This window comes from Schistocerca gregaria, chromosome 11 (genome assembly GCF_023897955.1).
Source record: "Schistocerca gregaria isolate iqSchGreg1 chromosome 11, iqSchGreg1.2, whole genome shotgun sequence".
Taxonomy (NCBI): Eukaryota; Metazoa; Arthropoda; class Insecta; order Orthoptera; family Acrididae; genus Schistocerca; species Schistocerca gregaria.
This window is the reverse complement of record NC_064930.1, coordinates 6,341,551-6,358,745: the sequence shown is the minus strand read 5'-3', so window position 1 is coordinate 6,358,745 and position 17,195 is coordinate 6,341,551. Positions and strand designations below refer to the sequence as shown.

The following is a 17,195-nucleotide window of genomic DNA, read 5'->3' as shown; positions in this document are numbered from 1 at the left end:
TCCCCCATATATTCCCCCCCTCCTCACTCTTCCCACCCCCGCTCCTTTTGTTGCTCCCTCCCCTGTTCCTACCCCCCATGCCTCACGTGACCCATTCCCTCCCCTCCCACATGTGACTCATGCCACCCCCGCCAGGGTTGTTGCCCGTCGGGCCACCACCCACGCCACACCATCATCATCGTCATCACCATCACCATCACCATCACCATCGCCCTCGCCATCGCCAGTGCCAACCACTGCCACTGCATCTTCTGTGGCGCCAGCTCCAGCCCCAGCGCCAGCACCAGCACCACCACCAGTGCCTGCACCGCCGGTGGGACCTGCCGTCTCCCGCCATCTCCCGGTCGTCCCCATCCCCCACACCTCTTCCCGTCCCTCTCCCGCTGTGAAACGTCCCAGCGGCACCCCAGCCTCTTCTGCTCCCAAGAAGTCGCAGACTCTCCCCCCTCCAACCCCCCAGGATGCCATGGATACCACCTCACCTTCCCTATCTACTCCCTCCTCTACCTCCCCCTCCTACAGGTACCTCCTTTCTCACCCTGATCCCTCTCTCCTGGAGGCCCGCAATCTTACCCTTCTCCTCCGCCAGCACTTCCCCGGAGCCCCGATCTCCCTTCTCACCCCCCGTCGGGACTCCGTCCTGATCACATCCCCCAGCCCCACCCTCCACTCCGACATCCTCTCCCGCATTCCCCTCAAACGGTTTGGTCCCCATGCATCCCTTGCCCCTGCTCCCCCCCCCTCCTCATCCCGACAACCCCAGCCGCCCCGTCGCCCACCGACCCTCACTGCCGTGATCACTCGCCTTAGCCCGATGATCACGGAGGAGGAGGTGTTGGCGGAGCTGAAGGCCCATCCCTATCTAGAGGTTCGAGCTGTCCGCCGGATTCACAATCCAGCCGGCCCCACCCGCCTCATGTGGGTGTTCTCCGAGCATGCTCCCTCCATAGACCTCCTCCTCAAGGAGGGTGCCCTCCTTTTCAACCGCTGTTATAAGGTCTACCCCTCCCGCTCCCCTCCACAGTCCATCCGCTGCCAGAGGTGCTTGCGCTATAATGCACATCCTACATCTGAGTGCCGCGAGGCCCCCGTCTGCCCGCACTGCAAAGAAGCACACTTCCTCCGGCAGTGCCCCAACCTTCAGTCCCCCCCCTCCTGTAACACCTGTAACCTCCAACACCCAACCTACTCCCAAAAGTGCAAGGCCCGACCCCCTCCCTCCGCTCCTGAACTCACTGTCCCTGTCCGCCCCTTGGATGCCCCCACCCCTCCCGGCAATTCCCTCCGTCCCCCCCCCACAGCTGAGGACATCATCCGCTTTGTAACCGTTGTCCTTCAGAACATCCACCCCTTTCAGCGCCCCCACACCCTCCAGCAGGTATCCCTTGCCGCCCGTTCCGTCTTCCAGCTCAACACTTACGCCACCTACTCCCATAACCAGGCCCATTTTACCTTCTCCCGTCTCGACACCCTCGTCTAAATTCCCACTATGGCGCGACAGCAACGTATCCTGTTTAACAACATCCGTTCCCTTCCTGTCAACAAGAATCTCCTTATGCATACCCTCACCACCCACCGCGTGGATGCCTTCCTCCTAAACGAAACATTCCTCCAGCCCCACCATACTGTCCATACCTCGCCCTACCTCCTTCACCGCTCTGACAACCCCCTCCCGATAGCGCGTGGCGGAGTTGCCATTGGCCACCATCGCCAGATCCCTGTTCGGCTCCAACCCCTCCTTCCCAACCCCACGGAACACCTGATCCTTAGTCTATTCTTCCCCGGCCTCACCGTTACCTGCGCCACCATCTATGTCCGCCCCTCTGCCCCTATTCCTTTTGACTTCCTTTCCCACATCGACCGTACCTTCTCCTCCTACGTGATTGCCGCAGATCTCAATATCCATAGTCGCTCCGCCACCCAGTTACGGCGGTGGCATCGGTTCCTCGCCACCATCCAAGGAGATGTCCTTCCTCTTCCCCAACACACCCGCCCTGAATCCAATACCACACCCGATGTCGTCCTAGCCTCCCCCAATCTCCTTGGCCGCATAGCGGTGGACGTCCTCGACCCTATTGGCAGTGACCATCTCCCTGTCCTTCTTACCATATCAGACGGTCGTCGCCCCCGTCCCGATCCTCGCCTTGACCCTGCCCCCAAGTATGTCCATGATTACTCCCGTGCCGACTGGAATGCATACCGGGATACCCTTACTACCTGGGTCGATAGCCACCCCCTCACCTACCACCGCCCACATGACATAACCCATGCCGCATCCTTTCTCCAGCAGACCTTGTCTGAGGCCGTGGAGGCCCACATCCCTACCGTCGCCATCCACCCGCACCGTCCCACTTTACCCCCACAGGCCGTCCTCCTCCTTCGAGAATCCCGTCGTCTCTACCGTGCCTTCCTCCACACGCGTGACCGGGACATACTACAACGCCACCGGCAACTCCAGAGACACATCCGGAACTTGCTCGCGGCTAAGAAACGCCGGGACTGGCGACAGACATGCACCCGTCTTAATGCTACCCTACCTATTAACTCGTCCAAATACTGGTCAGCCTTCCGCCGCCTTACTGGATCAAAACCCCCCCCTTACTATCCTCTCCTTCATAATGACAATCCCTTTCCTGACAACCTTAGTAAGGCCAACCATTTTGCCTCCTACCTCACCGATGTCTTTACCATCCCTGACGATCCCCAGTTCGATTATTCCCTCTTCCCCGATGTCCGCGATCGAACTGACACCTCTATCCCTCCACTAGCTCCTGGCTTCCAGTACTTGGACAACATTACACACACTGAACTCAATACCCCTATAACTACTCAAGACATCATCGATATACTCCGCACCAAACGCAACACTGCTCCTGGTCACGACCGTGTTACTTACCGTCACCTCCGTGAAGCTCCCGCCCCCTTCCTCTCCACCCTGGCCAGGCTGTACAATGTGGTCTTGTCCACCGGCTTCTACCCCGACCTGTGGAAAACCTCCCGGATCCTGATGTTCCTCAAACCCGATAAACCACCTTCCGCTGTCTCCTCCTACCGTCCTATAAGCCTTACCTCGGTCTTCAGCAAGGTCCTGGAATCCATTCTAACCCGCCGCATCCACCAGCATCTCCACCGGCACCGCTTCCTTCCCTCCACCCAATGTGGCTTTCGACCATCCTTCTCTGCCGATGACCTTCTCCTTCACCTCACTCACCTCCTCTCCGAACAACTCAACTCCCGTCGCTCCGCCATATTCCTCTCCCTTGACCTTGAACGCGCCTATGACCGAGTGTGGCATTCTGGTCTCCTCTTCAAGCTCCAAACCTTTGCTCTTCCTATTAACTACGTCCGTCTGATCGCCTCCTTCATTTCCCACCGCCCTTCCTATGTCACTATCCACAACACTGATTCCTACACCTTCTACCCCTCTGCCGGTGTGCCCCAAGGTTCCGTCCTTTCCCCTCTTCTTTACCTTCTTTATACGGTGGACATGCCTCCACCTGCACCCCCCCTTCACCTTCTCCAGTACGCCGATGACACCGCCTTCCTTGCCCTTGCCCCCACCCTGCAACGCTCCCAACACCTTCTCCAATCCCATCTTGACCGGTTCACCTCTTGGTGTAACCAGTGGTTGCTCAAGGTCAATCCTTCCAAGACCCAGGCAATCATCGTAGGCAAAACCACCCCTTCCTTCCGTCTCCTTGATTTCTATCTTACCATTTATGGCCGTCCTATTAACCTCACACCCACCCTCAAGTACCTTGGCGTCACCCTTGACCGTCGCCTCTCCTGGACCCCTCATCTCCGGACAATCCAAGCCAAGGCACGCTCCCGACTCCACCTCCTGAAGCTCCTTTCTGGCCGCACATGGGGTCTGGACCCCTCCACCGTCCTCCACACCTATAAATCTCTCATCCGCCCTATCCTCTGTTATGCCCATCCCGCCTGGATCTCTGCCCCGCCTACCTTTTACAAATCCCTTCAAATCCTTGAACGGCATGCACTCCGCCTCGCCTATCGCATCCGCCTCCCTTCCCCCACGCGGCTCCTCTATGACCTCATCCCCTTCCCACACCTCCTTCTCTTCCTCCAACGGATACGGATCCTCTACACCTCCCGCAAGCTTGATCCTCCCCACCCGCTTGTCTCTTCCATCCTCTCCCACCCCAACCCACTGCCGCGCCTGTACTCCTGTATCCCACCTGCTCTCCATCTTCACACTCTCCACACCCTCTCCCAAGGTGGCTTCCGCCGACTCCCCCTCCCGGATGATGCCCTCCTCCCCTCCATCTACCCCTCCTACCAACTTTGAGCCTTGCCTTCCCCTCTCCTCTCATTTTCCTGTGGGCACCCTCTCTCCCTTCTCTCCCTCCCTCTCTCCCTCCTTCCATCCTTACCTCCCCTCCCCCTCTCCCTGGGCTTCCACCCCCCTTTTTTCGTTTTCTCCCCTCCTCCTCCCTGGCATCCTATCTCCCCCTCCCTCCTTCCCTCCCCCTGTTTTTTCCCTTGGCAGGCCCCCAGCTTTTCGGTGTGGACAGTGCCCCTGCAAGCGCCGAAGCCCATCTCCGCAGTGTCCGTGTCTTTCGTCCCGTCTGTGCCTCGAGTGTTTCTTCGTTTTCTGCTCCACCGTTCACCTGTGCTAGTGTTCTCTGTTCCGTGCTGTGCTGCCCGTCTTTTTAAAACTGAAACAGTGCTGCGTCGGTGAACGACTTCATTTCTTTTTATTCTCTGTTGTCTTCTGATTTTTGTCCTCCATGTCTGTGTTTTGAGATTATGTCTTCCTGTTTTTATCTCTTGTATGTTTCTTGTGGCCGAAGAGCGGCATATTAGGCCGCTGCCGGCCTACCTTTGTAGGTATAAAATGACAATAAAGGAAAAAAAAAAAAAAAAAAAAGCGGTACGGCATATGGTGGGACGAGGCAGTCTGAATTACATTTTATAGATGTATTTCTCACAAATCTCTGAGCCTGTCGTCGTCGCCGCCGCTTCTGCAGAAGTAGCAAATGGCCATCGTAGCAAATGCGGCGAGGGACACCCTGCCATCGATTAGGAATGCGCAAAGTGTGTGGTCTTGTTTTCCTGTCTATGTTTGGTCGGTCTCGTAAGAGGTTGAATGTAACGAATGGGTGGGAAAGAGTAAGGGGCAGCGGCTGTGTGGAACGAAAACACAATTCCTCAGGGGGTGTGAGCGTTTCGAAATGAGTCGTATATAAGTTATACTTGGTCGTCAGTGACCGTGTGGCCTAATGGATAAGGCGTCGGACTTCGGATCCGAAGATTGCAGGTTCGAATCCTGTCACGATCGTGTTTTTCCAGTTCTGAAAAAGAAACATACCGTTTTAATGTAGCAATTGAGCAGTACGAAACTGTCTGAATGTTGCTGTTGACCATTTTGTACTTGGAGATGGTCTTGAACCTGAAACACACACAACAAGACCGGTGTTAACTAGCGAAATGGTCGGCAGAGTGCCCTCACCGCGAGTTTTGACTGGCACTTGCACATCTAAAACAACGTCGGAAAGTAACTCGTTCGGCTTTTGAGTCACATCAAGTATGTGTGTTAATTTTGACGCCGCTAGCTCTGCAGATTGTCATGCAATTCCTTTACCTCTCAGAAATGATTATGAAATAAAAGTGAAGTACGTGACGAGTGTGACGTTAGGAAAACATTAGGAGGCATGGAGAGATTCTGTATGGGACCACAAAACCCAAACGAGTATCGTGTGATCTGCTGCCCAGCAGGTATCCAACGAGGCAGCACGGCTAGCTCAGTCGGTAGAGCATGAGACTCTTTTTCACATGGTCGTGGGTTCGAGCCCTACGCTGGGCGGAACGGAATTTTTTTCCGCTGCAGATGTGAATTACCGATTTTCTGATTAACGTGATGTAATGGAAGTAGCAACTTTAAAATTTGCCTACGTCTCCATCAGTCGCAAGAAAACTGTATTTGAAGGTGAAGGTGATTTTGTAGACATGTGTGGAAGTCATGTTCTGAAGTGCAGGTTGTTTTGTTTGGAGAGAACATTGGCTACGTGTCAGATGTGTAGCCAAGCAGTAATGGGTCGCCATAGCTGCAAATATTAGTCGAAAATATGAAGTGTTGTCAGCTGAAGTCTGATGATTCAGACGACCGTACGGACAAAGTACGCAAAAGTGCCGCTAGGCGGCGCCTGTTTAGGTTAGTGGTAGAGCATTGGTCTAGTAAACCAGGGGTCGTGTGTTCCATCCTCACAGGAGGAAGACGAATCTTGGAAATCAGTTGCGCATCGTGGACGTATAGCAAACAGTATCTGTGATGAGGAACAATTAGCGACAGGCGTATTATTAAGAATTACTCTCAGATGTGATTAAGCCGAATGCCGCAAATAAAGCATTTGCCAAAGCGGTACGGCATAAGGTGGGACGAGGCAGTCTGTATTACATTTTATAGATGTATTTCTCACAAATCTCAGAGCCTGTCGTCGTCGTCGTCGTCGTCGTCGTCGTCGTCGTCGTCGTCGTCGTCGTCGCCGCCGCTTCTGCAGAAGTAGCAAATGCGGCGAGGGACACCCTGCCATCGATTAGGAATGCGCAAAGTGTGTGATCTTGTTTTCCTGTCTATGTTTGGTCGGTCTCGTAAGAGGTTGAATGTAACGAATGGGTGGGAAAGAGTAAGGGGCAGCGGCTGTGTGGAACGAAAACACAATTCCTCAGGGGGTGTGAGCGTTTCGAGATGAGTCGTATGTAAGTTACATTTGGTCGTCAGTGACCGTGTGGCCTAATGGATAAGGCGTCGGACTTCGAATCCGAAGATTGCAGGTCCGAATCTTCTCATGGTCGTGTTTTTCCAGTTCTGAAAAAGAAACATACCGTTTTAATGTAGCAATTGAGCAGTACGAAACCGTCTGAATGTTGCTGTTGACATTTTGTGCTTGGAGATGGTCTTGAACCTGAAACACACACAACAAGACAGGTGTTAACTAGCGAAATGGTCGGCAGAGTGCCCTCACCGCGAGTTTTGACTGGCACTTGCACATCTAAAACAACGTCGGAAAGTAACTCGTTCTGCTTTTGAGTCACATCAAGTATGTGTGTTAATTTTGACGCCGCTAGCTCTGCAGATTGTCATGCAATTCCTTTACCTCTCAGAAATGAATATGATATAAAAGTGAAGTACGTGACGAGTGTGACGTTAGGAAAACATTAGGCAGCATGGAGAGATTCTGTATTGGACCAACCAACCCAAACGAGTACTGTGTGATCTGCTACAAGGAGGTATCCAAAGAGGTAGCACGGCTAGCACATTCGGTAGAGCATGAAATTCTTAATCACAGGGGCGTGGGTTCGAGTTCTTCGCTGGGCGGAACGGAATTTTTTTCCGCTGCAGATGTAAATTACCGATTTTCTGATTAACGTGATGTAATGGAAGTAGCAACTTTAAAATTTGCCTACGTCTCCATCAGTCGCAAGAAAACTGTATTTGAAGGTGAAGGTGATTTTGTAGACATGTGTGGAAGTCATGTTCTGAAGTGCAGGTTGTTTTGTTTGGAGAGAACATTGGCTACGTGTCAGATGTGTAGCCAAGCAGTAATGGGTCGCCATAGCTGCAAATATTAGTCGAAAATATGAAGTGTTGTCAGCTGAAGTCTGATGATTCAGACGACCGTACGGACGAAGTACGCAAAAGTGCCGCTAGGCGGCGCCTGTTTAGCACAGTGGTAGAGCATTGGTCTAGTATACCAGGGGTCGTGGGTTCCCTCCTCACAGGAGGAAGACGAATTTTGGAAATCAGTTGCGCGTCATGGCCGTATAGCAAACAGTATCTTTGATGACGAACAATTAGCGACAGACGTTTTATTAAGAATTACTCTGAGATGTGATTAAGCCGAATGGCGCAGATAAAGCATTTGCCAAAGCGGTACGGCATAAGTTGGGACGAGGCAGTCTGAATTACATTTTATAGATGTATTTCTCACAAATCTCAGAGCCTCTCGCGGTCGTCGTCGTCGTGTCGCCGCCACCGCTTCTGCAGAAGTAGCAAATGGCCATAGTAGCAAATGCGGCGAGGGACACCTTGCGATCGATTCCGAATGCGCAAAGTGTGTGGTCTTGTTTTCCTGTCTATGTTTGGTCGGTCTCGTAAGAGGTTGAATGTAACGAATGGGTGGGAAAGAGTAAGGGGCAGCGGCTGTGTGGAACGAAAACGCAGTTCCTCAGGGGGGTGTGAGCGTTTCGAGATGAGTCGTATACAAGTTACACTTGGTCGTTAGTGACCGAGTGGCATAATGGATAAGGCGTCGGACTTCGGACTGATAGAGCACAGAGGCCTCTGCTGGGAAGAGAAACTTAGGAACGCAGAACAAGACATAAACCGAGTATGGAAAATCACAAAAGCGCAGAAGGCTACTCCCAGGGTACACAGGCCACTCCGAGGTCCAAATGGGCTAGTATATGGCGACGAGGGCAAAGCAGAATTACTGGCGACATCGTTAGAGTCACAATTCCGTACTCACGTCATGGAAGATGACGAGAGTGAGAGGCAGGAAGAAATAATATACGGACGAGTGGCTCAATTGAGGCAACAAAGGCCAGATACACAGTTTACTCCTGTTTCCGATCGATTTGTGTGTGCCTACATTAGGCGCTTAGGGAATAATAAATCCCCCGGTCCTGACAAGGTCCGTGTCCCATACCTGAAACACCTGCCTCCCAACGCAATCACCTACCTCACCACACTATACAACCAGTGCCTTTCCCTAACCTACTTCCCAAAAGCCTGGAAAACTGCTCAGGTCGTAACCCTACCAAAACCCAATAAGAAACTTATCCTTCCACAAAACTATAGACCCATCTCACTCCTGTGTTTTCTAGGGAAAGTACTGGAGTGCCTGATCCTAAGCGCCCTATCCATATTCCTACAGGGCAACAACACAATCATCCCTGAGCAGTTTGGATTCCGCCCTGAACACAGCACCATCCATCAATCCCTACGCCTGGTGGAACACATATGCAGGGCGAGAGACCGGAAACACAGCACAGGAGCAGTCTTTCTCGATATCGAGAAAGCATTCGACAAAGTCTGGCATGATGGCTTAATATACAAGTTATCCCAGTTAGGCGTTCCAGGACATATCATCAGCATGATTGACTCGTTTCTGGCGGGGAGGCAGTATCGCGTCAGGTGTGGCAAACATGTAAGCACGATCAGGGACGCTGTGGCAGGAGTTCCACAGGGCTCAGTTCTTGGCCCCATGTTATACTCGTTATACACAAACGACGTGCCAAAGTCGGCAGGAGGTGAGATAGCGCTGTACGCCGACGATACGGCGGTTTACAGGAGTAGCAGCAATCTCAATTTCATAGTAAAAAAGCTGCAGGAGCACTTGGACCAAATCGTAAAATGGTGCAAGATTTGGAAAATAATGATTAATCCTGAAAAGTCCGTAGCCGTTATGTTTACGAGGAAACTGACCCCCCCCCAAACAGACGGATTTTGGTAGCCGAAAAGGAATTAGAATGGAGTGGCTCAGCCACATATCTAGGCCTTGAACTAGATAAACGCCTAACCTTTGCAAAGCAGGTAAACAGATCCAGAGGTAGAGGCTACACCGCTTTCTTTCAACTGTACCCACTATTAAAAGGTGGAGGACTCAGCATGAAAACAAAACTAAGATTATACAGGGCAATTATTCTACCGAGTATTTTATATGGGTCGGAAGTTTGGTCCATGGCAGCAGACGTACATCTACAAAAAATTCAGAGCCTATAGAACAGAATCCTCCGCGTCATCGCCGACGCAGACCGCTACACACCAAACATCCACATTAAGGACCTATTAGAGGAACCATCCATCTATACTTATATTAAAACAAAATCAGAAAACCTATACGAAAAAACACCGACTTCGACCCACCAGCTAATAAATCAGTTAGGAACCGATTATCCTAATGCTTCAGACAAGCGTCCCATTTCAACAATAAACAGAGAATTTAGGGAATAACAGTTACAGACAAAACAAGCAGACATGCAAACACTATTCAGATAAATAACTAAAGCTATTCCTCTAAATACCATACAGCCATATTGGAAGTCAGACAGGTAAAGCCCTGTGGTGCTTCTGTGAAACATTAATATAGATAAGCAACTCACGGCATAAGGTGGGACGAGGCAGTCTGAATTACATTTTATAGATGTATTTCTCACAAATCCCAGAGCCTCTCGCGGTCGTCGTCGTCGTCGTCGTCGTCGTCGTCGTCGTCGTCGCCGCTTCTGCAGAAGTAGCAAATGGCCATCGTAGCAAATGCGGCGAGGGACACCCTGCCATCGATTAGGAATGCGCAAAGTGTGTGATCTTGTTTTCCTGTCTATGTTTGGTCGGTCTCGTAAGAGGTTGAATGTAACGAATGGGTGGGAAAGAGTAAGGGGCAGCGGCTGTGTGGAACGAAAACACAATTCCTCAGGGGGTGTGAGCGTTTCGAAATTAGTCGTATATAAGTTATACTTGGTCGTCAGTGACCGTGTGGCCGAATGGATAAGGCGTCGGACTTCGGATCCGAAGATTGCAGGTTCGAATCTTGTCACGGTAGTGTTTTTCCAGTTCTGAAAATGAAACATACCGTTTTAATGTATCAATTGAGCAGTACGAAACAGTCTGAATGTTGCTGTTGACCATTTTGTGCTTGGAGATGGTCTTGAACCTGAAACACACACAAAAAGACCGGTGTTAACTAGCGAAATGGTCGGCAGAGTGCCCTCTCCGCGAGTTTTCACTGGCACTTGCACATCTAAAACAACGTCGGAAAGTAACTCGTTCTGCTTTTGAGTCACATCAAGTATGTGTGTTAATTTTGACGCCGCTAGCTCTGCAGATTGTCATGCAATTCCTTTACCTCTCAGAAATGATTATGAAATAAAAGTGAAGTACGTGGCGAGTGTGGCGTTAGGAAAACATTAGGAAGCATGGAGAGATTCTGTATGGGACCACCCTTCCCAAACGAGTACTGTGTGATCTGCTACCCAGCAGGAATCCAACGAGGCAGCACGGCTAGCTCAGTCGGTAGAGCATGAGACTCTTATTCACAGGGTCGTGGGTTCGAGCCCTACGCTAGGCGGAAGGGAATTGTTTACCGCTGCAGGAGTAAATTACCGATTTTCTGATTAACGTGATGTAATGGAAATAGCAACTTTAAAATTTGCCTACGTCTCCATCAGTCGCAAGAAAACTGTATTTGAAGGTGAAGGTGATTTTGTAGACATGTGTGAAAGTCATGTTCTGAAGTGCAAGTGGTTTTGGTTGGAGAGAACACGGCTACGTGTCAGATGTGTAGCCAAGCAGTAATGGGTTGCCATAGCTGCAAATATTAGTCGAAAATATGAAGTGTTGTCAGCTGAAGTCTGATGATTCAGACGACCGTACGGACGAAGTACGCAAAAGTGCCGCTAGGCGGCGCCTGTTTAGCTCAGTGGTAGAGCAATGGTCTAGTAAACCAGGGGTCGTGAGTTCCATCTTCACAGGAGGAAGACGAATCTTGGAAATCAGTTGCGCATCGTGGCCGTATAGCAAACAGTATCTGTGATGAGGAACAATTAGCGACAGGCGTATTATCAAGAATTACTGTCAGATGTGATTAAGGCGAATGGCGCAGATAAAGCATTTGCCAAAGCGGTACGGCATAAGGTGGGACGAGGCAGTCTGAATTATATTTTATAGATGTATTTCTTACTAATCTCAGAGCCTCTCGCGGTCGTCGTCGTCGTCGTTGTCGTCGTCGTCGTCGTCGTCGTCGTCGTCGTCGTCGTCGCCGTCGCCGCCGCCGCTTCTGCAGAAGTAGCAAATGGCCATCGTAGCAAATGCGGCGAGGGACACCCTGCCATCGATTCCGAATGCGCAAAGTGTGTGATCTTGTTTTCCTGACTATGTTTGGTCGGTCTCGTAAGAGGTTGAATGTAACGAATGGGTGGGAAAGAGTAAGGGGCAGCGGCTGTGTGGAACGAAAACACAATTCCTCAGGGGGTGTGAGCGTTTCGCGATGAGTCGTATATAAGTTATACTTGGTCGTCAGTGACCGTGTGGCCTAATGGATCCAGTCGGCCTTTGGCTGTGGAGCGGTGCAGTACGCCCCGGCCGCTCCGTGTCGCGTGTCCGGGTGTATTGTTGTTTACCGCACCGACGCGCTAGTGTTACGTATTGCCGTCACGTTCCTGCACACGATGGCTCTTTCGTATCGGAAAGCCACGATCAAGCTGCAGTACGACAGTACGTACTCTAGACCCAAGGCCCACGAAGTAGAGCGTTTTTTACGCGATGTGGTACATGTTGATCCTAACGAGCTGATCGGTATCCACTTATCAATTGTCTCCAGCGTCGTATATCTTAAGTTCACTGACGACGAAGCATGTGACAAACTTCTCAGACGCTCGACGGCAGGTTATCGGTTCTGCCACTCAGACGGAAACGTGGGTGTGGTGACACTTGAACGTGCTGGATTGGGAATCCAAAATGTGCGCGTGTTTGAGCTCCCTTTTGAAGTTCCAGCGGATTTGGTCACCCTTGCTCTTCGACCCTATGGAACAGTTCTCGGCCACACGGCCGAAAAATGGAAGCCCTTCGACACCTACCCTGTCCTTAACGGGGTGCGACAAGTCCGTATTGACCTGCATCGCCATATTCCTTCGTATCTCACGATCGCTGGTTGCAGTTCAATAATTATTTACGACGGTCAGCCGAGAACCTGCTCCGGTTGTGGCCAGACGGGACACATGCGTACCGAATGCCTGCAACGCCGTCTCATGCAGACACCCTCGACCGACCAGATTCGTCCGTCGACACCGACCTCTCTGCCGATTACGTATGTTGCGGCGGCGAGACGGGAGACGCCAGCTGTATATGACGACCCCACTGTATTGGTGCGAGCTTTGGAGGACCCTGCAGTAGCTTCCACGGAGCCCCAAGCGTCTTTCAGTGCTGATGCTATTGATGTCCTTTCGTCGGACCCCGGCGCACCGTCACAACGGCTCGCCGACGGTGCGATGGAAGTTGAAGCACAGGATGCAGCGTCCTCCCCTTGCCCTACGTCGGAAACAGAGGCGCGGCAGCGTAAGCAGAAATCACCCAAGCGTCATAAGAAGCGTGGCAAGACAACCGACGACGTAGAACAGCCCGAGGCGACACCGCTGGATGACGAGGTGCCTCAACCGCTCCACCGCGCCGACACAGGCGACCCTACCGTCTCACACGGTTCGACGTCTTCTCCCACTACCGCTGGGTCTGGACCACATGGGGATGCGGGAGATCACCGCAGCTCCGACACCGGGGATGCACCCTTGCCTCCGTCTGCCTCTCGAGATCCAGTGGTGTCAACGTCTCTGGGCGACTGGGCGCAGGAGATGGAGTTGCAGGATGCGTTTCAGAACCAAGACGATGCACCGATGCCGATGGCAGCGTCTACGCGGCCGGCGACAGACGCCTAGGACGGCATGAGCACCTCTCGTCGCTGCCTAGCACTTCGCAAGACCGGCGCTCCACGTCACGACTACTGCCCTCCTGTCATACCATGGTCACCTCCCGAGACTTGATGGACCAGGCATACCGCCTCGCCACGATCAACGTCAATGGCATTACATCTGATGTCAAGACCCGTATGCTGAAGGATACGTTACGCGCTGCGGATCTGGACGTTGTTTTCCTTCAAGAAGTCCGATCAGGACTCTGTCTCGATGCCTACGGATATGACGCCTACACTATGCCTGCAGATGTGGGCGGCGGAGGTACGGCGATTCTACTGCGGGAAGGGATAATGGCCACTGATGTCTCCTATTTACCGTCGGCCCGGGGGGTCGCACTCACGATTGGTACAGTACGTCTGGTGAACTTATATGCTCCTTCAGGCACCGGCAAAAGGAGAGAACGGCGCACCTTTTTTGCCGAAGATATAGCCCCGCTCTTCCAGGGCAATACCGACCACTTGGTAGTAGGCGGCGATTTTAATTGTGTGCTCCGCCCATCCGACCAGGAGCCACACTATACCACCTGCCCGGCACTCCAGGCACTTGTACAGGACTTGGCCTTGTTGGACACCTGGATCATCCAACACGGCGACCGTCGAGCACACACCTACTTTACTAGTCACTCCGCAAGCCGTTTGGATCGAGTCTACGTCACCCGCGGCCTACGATCGGCCGTTGTCGACGCTGAGATGTGGCCGGCAGCGTTCACGGATCACCTCGCATATGTGTGTACTCTCACCCTTCCCTTCCAGCGCGTCCGCCGAAGTAGGGGTCCGTGGCGCCTCAATGTGGCCCTTCTTGATGAGATAAATTGCAGACGCGCAGTCGAGTCCACATGGAGCAATTGCCACCGGCGTTTACCCGCCTACCGTTCTGTACTTCAATGGTGGTTACGGTGTGCAAAACCGGCACTGTGCCGAACATTAGTCAGCTATGGACGCGACCGAGTGCGCTGGTATACTGCGACTACTGATTTTTACTATACTGCGCTCCGCGAACTGGCTGTACAACCACCGTCGCCAGAGCGACAATCAGCAGTGCAACGCGTCAAGGCACAATTGCTTCGTATCAACGCTGTACGTCTTGCGGGTGTGCGGGTGCGAGCGAGGACGACTGATGATGTTCGTGGTGAACGACCTTCCCTCCACCATATCATTCAAGAACGCCGAAGACGCAAGAGGCAGCTCATTACCGAGGTTGAGACGGAGGATGGGCGACGCGTTGACGCAAAAATGGATATCGTCCGAGCGTTCACACAGTCATATAAACTTCTTTACGAGAGGGAGTCCCACATGAATGTAGGGGTCAGGGAAGTCCTATCTGACCTACCAGTCTCTCGGAACCTACAAGATGAAGCTACGCTCTTGTCGGCGGTGACTTTGGAAGAACTGCGAGAGGCTCTGTTGCGTGGCTCTCCCAACAAAACGCCTGGCCCTGACGGCCTCCCTCTTGAATTTTACAAGCGGTTCTTTGATCTCATGGGCCCAATGTGGGTCAGGATGTACAGTGAACTCCTGGACGCCGATTTTCAGGTACCATCTGACTTTACTGAGGGTCTCTTGATCCCTGTGCCCAAACCCGGCGGAGGCCGTCGCCCTCTAGATTTTCGCCCGTTGACAATGCTAAACACTGACTATAAGCTGTTGACACGCATGCTCCGTGAGAGGCTCAAACCTACGGTAATGGCGGCCATTCACACTGATCAAACCTGCCTCGGGGGCGACACTAATGTGTTTACGACTTTAAGCACCTATAGAGACGTGGTGGCGCTCATGCAAACTTGCCGCCTCCAAGGCGCTCTTGTTGCGCTGGACTTCGACCATGCTTTCGACCGCGTTAACCATGGTTTCCTGCGTGCTGTTATGGAACACATCGGTGTCCCGCGTCTGACGACGTCTGTTGTGCTTCGATTGATCCATGGGGCTGTCACGAGGATTATGATCAACGGCTGTCGGTCCGCCCCCGTCCGTGTCAACAGGTCCGTCCGGCAGGGTTGTCCTCTTTCTGCCATGCTCTTCTGCGTTGCCCTCGAACCAGCTCTTCACGGACTACGGCGACGCTTAGAAGGACTTACCCTCCGTTCCGTAACCTTTCGATGTGGTGCATACGCCGACGATGTGATGTTCCTAGCACGGTCTGGTGACGAATTACACACGGCGTTTTCCTGGCTCCACCAGTATGGGGCGGTGGCAGGCAGTGTGCTCAACCTTCGGAAATCACGCTACATGGAGGTAGGACGAGGAATGCCTGCAGGTCTGGCCGTACCTCTGACAAAGGTCCCGATGCTCAAGTGTTTAGGGATATCACTCCATCGACAAATACAACGCACGGCGGCCTTTACGTATCGTATGGTCTTACGACGACTCCGTTTAGAGGCTCGTCTCAATAAATTCAGATCATTGAACTTTTTGCAACGCGCCCAATACGTCAATGTGTACATGGCTTCTCACCTTAACCATTACGCCCATGTACTGCCGATAACGGACACGATGGCTTCCTGGATACAGGCAGTGTTTGGACACGTGGTGAACGATGGTGCTGTTTTCAAGATCCGTTTTGTTACGCTTACTTTACCCTTCGACAAAGGCGGTGTTGGACTCACTCACGTCAAGCACAGAGCGCTGGCACTGTATCTCCGTTCCATGAGGCGACTCTGGCTTTCACCAACAGCCAGTCTCCCCGGCCTACTGATTGAAGAAGTGGCCCCACGTACGCTGTACCCACCGGTACCAGTTGGACATTTATCGCCCTCGCTGTCACATATTAGAACGTTTTTCGTATAGCATAGCTATGTGTTGCGGGTTATATTGGAGACACGGAATCCGACAGCGAAGACTTATTATAGTGCTCTCCAGCACTGGACTCCGGATAACGACATTGTACGGCGCCACCCTACGGTCGACTGGCCACGGGTATGGCGAGCCATCCACGCGCCGTTCCTACTTTCGTGCGGTCGACGTGGTATGTGGTCGTTAACGAGAAACTTCCAACCCGACAACGGCTGCATGCCATTCACCTAATTGACGTCCCTGTGTGCCCCCGTTGCACGACGTTAGACACGGACGAACATAGACTGAACTGTGGCCCCGCGCGTGAGTGCTGGAAACTGATCCGCCAGATCCTGGCTTTCCTGCTCCGCCGCCCCTACGTTTCGATTTTACCCCAAGAACTCTTTCATCCCGACGCTGTCTATTTCCCTATGACCCGGATGAATGCGGTTAATTGGGTACGAGGAATGGCGATACACTACATATACCGCGATGGAGACAAAGACGTCCTCGATTTATGGTACTATTTGATCGACGAGTTTCTGGTCTTAACGAACAGACAGGATTGCCGGAACCTTTTTGCGAACTATTTGGGTTCGTCATTCACGGACCCACCACCCAGCTGGGGTGTGCCGGGTGTGAGAAGACATTAACTTGTAGATGTGATCTTTCCACGATTCCCCTATGGTAACAGAAACAGTCTCTGACTGTGTGCAGCGGCCCCGGGCGCTCCAACGATTGGTGGCTGGTGATGTCCAATGTAATGACGACCGCCCGTTCCTGGCCGCCCGCCTAGCAATGTGACCGCGGAGAGCAAGATGGCCCTTTTTAGTTCACTTTATTGGCAACTTTTTGCGCATGGCTGCCTTGTTTTTTTTTATGCATTCTAAAAAAAAGAGAAGGAGAAAAAAAAATTGGTAATCGTCGTGGCTTCTGAATTTATAG

The 17,195-nt window shown here is 52.3% G+C and overlaps 4 non-coding genes across 4 annotated transcripts; all 4 read left to right on the top strand.

Moving 5' to 3' along the window:
• The first annotated feature begins 5,229 nt into the window (after positions 1 to 5,229).
• Positions 5,230 to 5,302, top strand: Trnar-ucg (transfer RNA arginine (anticodon UCG)). Its single transcript has one exon. It is a non-coding gene; the product is annotated as a tRNA-Arg (tRNA).
• Positions 5,303 to 5,754: 452 nt separating this feature from the next.
• Trnak-cuu (transfer RNA lysine (anticodon CUU)) lies at positions 5,755 to 5,827 on the top strand. The gene has a single exon. It is a non-coding gene; the product is annotated as a tRNA-Lys (tRNA).
• A 4,662-nt stretch (positions 5,828 to 10,489) lies between these two features.
• Positions 10,490 to 10,562, top strand: Trnar-ucg (transfer RNA arginine (anticodon UCG)). The gene has a single exon. It is a non-coding gene; the product is annotated as a tRNA-Arg (tRNA).
• Positions 10,563 to 11,014: 452 nt separating this feature from the next.
• On the top strand, positions 11,015 to 11,087 carry Trnak-cuu (transfer RNA lysine (anticodon CUU)). The gene has a single exon. It is a non-coding gene; the product is annotated as a tRNA-Lys (tRNA).
• Positions 11,088 to 17,195: the final 6,108 nt, after the last annotated feature.